This window comes from Psammomys obesus, unplaced genomic scaffold (genome assembly GCF_907164565.1).
Source record: "Psammomys obesus unplaced genomic scaffold, mPsaObe1.curated_primary_1811, whole genome shotgun sequence".
In the NCBI taxonomy this organism is placed as follows: domain Eukaryota; kingdom Metazoa; phylum Chordata; class Mammalia; order Rodentia; family Muridae; genus Psammomys; species Psammomys obesus.
This window is the reverse complement of record NW_026587032.1, coordinates 4,758,007-4,764,006: the sequence shown is the minus strand read 5'-3', so window position 1 is coordinate 4,764,006 and position 6,000 is coordinate 4,758,007.

Sequence of the window (6,000 nt, the reverse complement as noted above, 5' to 3'; positions counted from 1 at the left end):
AAGCTTGTTACATAGATAAGGATGACCTCTAAAGTACCGGGATTATAGACATGTACCATCATAGTAGCCTATGTTACCAGATTTTAATGACAGAATTTGAAACATTTTATTGTATGCATACAGGTGTTTTTCCTGTATGTATCTGGGCACTATTTGCGTGCCCGGTACCCATGGATGCCAGTACTTGAATCCCCTAACTGGAGTTGAAGAGGTTTGTGAGCCACTATGTGGGTCCTGGGAATTCTACCCAGGTCCTCTTGAAGAATAGCCAGTGCTCTTAACCGCTGAGTCATCTCTGCAGCTCCTAAGGACAGAAGAAAAAAAAAAAAAAAGAAGCTTTTGGGCCATAAGACAAAGTTATATAAAGAGAACTGGATAAAGAAGCGTCTTGAATTTACAGGATATTAAATAAAAAATACAAGGACCAGGATAGGCTTCCCACAAGGCCCACAGAGCAGTACAGACAAATGCCACCATGGTGGGTTACCCACCAGAAACGCATTATTGTTGAAGACAGCACACACTCCAATTACAGGATGTAGAGAAATCCTTGCTGCGGCTGGGCTGGAAGCTTTACCCTTGCTGGCTAGCCCTTCTAGACTTGGGGCTTTAGCAAGACAGTGACAATTACATCCATTTAGATGCTTTGAATTTTCAAGAGACAGATCGCTGACTGAAATGAGCTCACACGGCAAACCCTTCTAATTCCATTTAGCAGATGTTTTGAGCTAGGAGATGTCCCAGGCCACTTAGTTCAACTGCTTGACAGTTCTGTGGCTGTTTTTTTCCTCGTTCTTTTATCTGTGAATCTCTTTATCTTCCTCTCATGGAGCCAAGAAACTGCCACAACCACAAACCACCCCTCTATAAAAAATAATAGTAACACAAGTGCCTCTGTATAAAAGTGAGGATTTAAGGAAGCAGGCTGGCTACCTCTGTAACATGCTTATCTGTTTTCCCAGAGATAAGCTGTTTCCCCCAAATGACTACCAGCTGAGTTCTCCTACAGTCTCATTGATGAGCACCCATTCAGGTGGAACTCCACATCAACGAAGAGGAAAATGTGTATGGATACTGTTGTGGAGGGAAAAAAAATACAATACAAAAGGATGTACACCGATCAGAATGCAGGAGCAGGCTGTGGGTAGCGATGTCGTTGCTGAACATACTTAGAGCTGCCGGGCTGATGAATGAACTTGAAGTTCTGTCAGCCATGCCGGAGGAACAACACTATTGAGCAGAGCTGAGGACGTTTGAATAGGACGAGTCTGTATTCAGTAGGTGAGCTGTTAGTGATAGTTTTGATGTACCACCTTTGAGCAAAGCACACTGCCATTGAGCAGATTCACTTACTGGATAAAAAATAGTGCAGTATTTGTTCTGGTACACCAATATTAAACTTCTCCGCTATGACAGGTCATACTCTACAGGCCTGAAATGCAGTGGTCAGGAAAATGAGACTGATGCTAGCTATTAATGTTATCTCGTCAGTAAAATTTGTTATGGACACTAGCTGAACCACAGGCAGCCCCATGATGTGGTCCCCATGCATATTAATACTTCTTTCATGAGAAATCTAACCCAACATAGTTAGAAAAGCTTTCAGTAAGAAAGCTGAAATTCATGTAATGCTTGCTTGTTCAAGCCCTTTAGGAATTGTGTGTGTGTGTGTGTGTGTGTGTGTGTGTGTGTGTGTGTACTAGGGTGGTGCCTTGCTTCTTGGAGTAGTAAATTTCCTGGCCTTTGGCTTCATTCTGGTTTAATAATCAACTTTATTATGTTCTCTCAACCTTTCTGAAAGTCCTGGAGTGTTCCCTCTATCTTCAGAATTTGGGGACAAGTCTATCTACCTGCTTAACTTTTTGGATGGCCATGCCAAAGTCTCTCCCCATGGTTCTGCTGTCCTGTGGCTTACCAGCTTGGCTTTGTACAAGCCACATGCAGCCTGGAGATTTCAGTACAGCAGCCACTTTCATGTCTCCTACTTACTCGGGTGAAAATGATTTCTTCTTCTTCTTCTTCATAAGTGGTTTACACGCACACCCGCAGAAAAACCGGGGGGGGGGGATCATACACTTAATATTCTAGATCAAGGTGAAAGATAGATTATTTTCTTCAATGTAGAACACTCTAAAGCAACAAACTACATATATTTAGAACATGGAGATAGTCAGCATACAAAATGGATTCCCTCCCGGTGTTGAAGAGTAGGGTTGTCGGCACTGCAGCCTCTGCTGTCTGTATGACACGTAGTAGATGGGTATGACTTGCTGTTGCCTGTCCCTGGGCGGTCATGAGCTGCCTATATTCCCACAGTGACAATATTCTATTGGCTGATCAGTTTTCTCATGGGCTCTGCTGGAGTAAAGAACACTTTTTTTTGGTAGCAACAGCAAGCTTTTATTTTTCAAATTTTATGATATAAGATTACATACACTGACTTTCATGTATAATATGCTATGAGCATAGCCCTTCCCCATACCCCACATCCTCCAGTCTGACTCCCTTTAGGTCACTTTTATTCTCTAGAAACCTTCACTTGTACTTTCAGTTGTGGTTTTTTGTCTCTGTAAGGTCTACGGCCCCCAAATGACGGAAAATGAGTTCTTTGTCTTTCTGAGTCTGACGTAATCCACTTAATATGATCCACTCCAGTGGCACCCATCTTCTTGCGGCTGACAGAACTTCATTCTTCTTGATGGCCGAAAAGAATCCCACTGTGTACATAGATCACCTTTTCTTTACCCATTCTCTGTTGTTGGACACCGAGGTCAGTTCCGGAACTTTGATAGTGTGAATTCGGTGAAAGAACACATCAATGTGATACTTGGGTATCTCTGTGAGATCTGTGAGAGATCACTGAATGGAGACAGTTGTCCCTAGGAATTGGCAAAGGGCCACTTCCCACAGGTCACAAAGTCACCTGGCCACCCTCACAGTGAGAGCTGTCACTTCTTTGAGAGAACACTGTTGGGAGTTGTTAGTCTCATGCTTGTGATTTGACGCTAATTACTGGTCCTCAAGATCTGCTTACTGCCTGGATACTCCTATCCTTGTTGTGTAAACCTGCCTTAGACATTATACCTGATTGGTTGATTAATTGCCTATACCTGGGCAGGGCAGGATGGGGTAGGCGTGGCTAACATTCCCAGGTTTCAGGTTCAAGAGAATCATGGGAAACCGACAGACTGAAAAGGAAGAGGAAGAAAGGTGCCACGATGGGTTAACATGGAGAAGAAACCACAGATAAGAATGGTTAAGGTGGATGGTACTGGATGGGAGTTTAGAGGTGGATGGTGAGGTTACTGAGACAGCATAGGTAGAAATATCTGCTTGGCCCAAGGTAAATAAGGCAATTATAAAATCTAACAGGTGCCTGTGTCTTATTATTTGTGAGAGTGGATTAGATAATACCGACATAATAATCATAGGGCAAATAATAATAAATATCATTATTTAGCACAGCACCCATTTTTATTTACAACAGAATACCTGCAACTGTGGTCCAGCCAGACATCAGCATCCCTTACCACTCAAGCCATGTTGTCCTATCTGTTCACGTCTGATAACCTGGACAAAGGCTGGGCCCTCATTAGAATAGGACGGCCGGTTAGGAATGCTATAGAACAGTTAGGAAAGTATTAAATGACCTGGAATCAGCTTCAGTTTTTCGAAGTTACAAAATCAAAATGTATCAGCTATTTTTTTTTTTGGTAGCAAATTTTCTTGTTCACATTAAAGACTAATTTGAGTCTTGTTCACAATGTGCCCTGAGTCATTGGCCGTGTTTAAGTATTAATCTGTCTTCATCATGAGTGTAGTAATATTTTTCCACTTGGTTTTTCAAGTATGAGATGATAAAATTAAACAAATCAACATACTACTTAACTTTAATATTAAACGTTTTTTTTTTTTTTTTTTTTTTTTTTTTTAGTGCACCGTTGCTCTCTAATTCTGCATTTGATCCCTGGTGACTTTGGGAAGCGTTAGTCAGGACATATAACACAACCACAGGAACAAAACCCTGTATCTGGCATCATTGCAAATACTGAGGTGGGGATCAGTGTTTTATGAATCCTTGTAGAAAGAGTATGTGCTATGCCCTGTAACTGAAGAATTCTGAATGTCTCTGGAGGTCCCTATGTCATAGAGGGACTGTGTCATCGGGTTCAACCTAGCATTTATGCATCTGTTTACTAACTTGCAGAGTTAGTAAACCCTGTTTTGAAACTGATATTATGGGTACTTCTGGGATGTGTGTGTGTGTGTAGGCCAGAAGTTAAAGTCATGGGTCTTCCTCTATGTTACTCCAGTTTTTGGTCCAGGCTTTCTCACTGAAGCTGGAGATTATCAACATGGCTACATCATGCCAGTGAGCACCAAGGATCGTCCTATGGCTATTTTCTCCATGGTGACATGGCAGGCATGTTGTTACTCCTGGCATTTATGTGCTGGGGGGGTCAAACTGAGGTCATCATTATTTTTCCAGCAAGCATTTTAATGACTCTGTCTTGTCATTTCCCTGGCCCTGGTGTGTCACTCTTTTGACCACAGATATGCACAGATGTGGATGAGGCTGAGCCTTGCAAGGAGGTTAGCACCCAAAGAAAAGCATACTGGATATAGTGTGGGGCCCTCACCCAGGATGTGTGAGGTCATGTGTTTGAACCCATGAGCACACATACAAATGAAACAAAGATGAATTTGTCTCAAATTATAAATTTGGTGTCACCATTCAGTTCCTAACCTTGTCTATATGTTCTTAGTCATGGAAGCTTGAAGGAGTGACATGATTCTCCTGGCCACTGGCATGCCATGCTGTCATGCAAGACTGGTACTTACACTGTTTCCTGCCCTGAAGACAGCATCCTGGTGCTTCCAGCAGCCCCAGGGTATCAATATTTCTGTTAAACAAACCATCAAAAAAGTCAGGGTGACTAAGGCTGGGGACCAAGGGAGCAGAGCTCCTGAGATACTTGGGTGTGGCTTTTGTTTTGCTAGGGTCTAGCTTATCTCTTTTCAAAGTATTTATTTTACTTTTCTGTGTATGTGTGCATGTGCCTCAGTAGATGTCTGTACACCACATGCAGACAGGAGCCCACAGAGGTCAGAAGAGGGCATTGGATCCCTTGAACTGGAGTTACATGTAGTTATGAGCCACCAAGTAGATGCTAGGGATCAGTTCCAGGTCCTCTGTGAGAATATTATGTTAACTGCTGAGCCATCTCCCCAGCCCCTTATCTCTGTATATTAGTTACTTTTCTTGTTGCTGTAAAAAAAAAATACCTGGCAAAAACAGCTTAACAAAGAGCTTATCAAGTCACAAGTCTAGGGTACAGACCTGATGTCAGGAAAGTCATGGCAGCAGAAGTGTGAGGCAGCTGGTCATGGTGCATCTGGAAGCAGAGAGGGATGAATGCTAGTCCTCAGCTCCTTTTCCTCTTTTACTCAGCCTGGGGCCGTGGAATTGTGCTGACCATGTGCAGAGTGTATCTTCTGACCTCAGTAAGGTTTTTCTTTCCTAGAGTCACAGTGAGGTGTATTTCTGGGGTAACTTAATTCTGTCAATGTTGACACTCCCTATCACATCCTGGTAGGAACTGTTCCTGAGAGACGTGTGCATGAGCCTCAGGTGAGCGTGAAGCGTCTAGCCTTGAGTCCTCTGTGCCATGACAGAAGCGTGAGCAGCTTATAAACAACAGGCATTTGTTTATAACAGTTGTACAGTCTTGGAAATCTTACCATCAAGGGCAGACTGATTCCTTTTTCGGAAAAAAAGAAAAAAAAACCCTCTATCTGGCTTAGAGGGACTCAGAGCCAGGGATGAGGAGCCCTGACATATTCTAGCTTAGAACTGACAGCAATGTCATAAGGAAGCACAGACCTCCTGACATCCTGTAGTCTAGATTTTTCTCCTAACCCCTCTTTCTCACTCCCATCCTGCTAATTCTAAAGACACCCATGTAAATTTTGGGAGGAGGCACACTCTGATTCAGTATA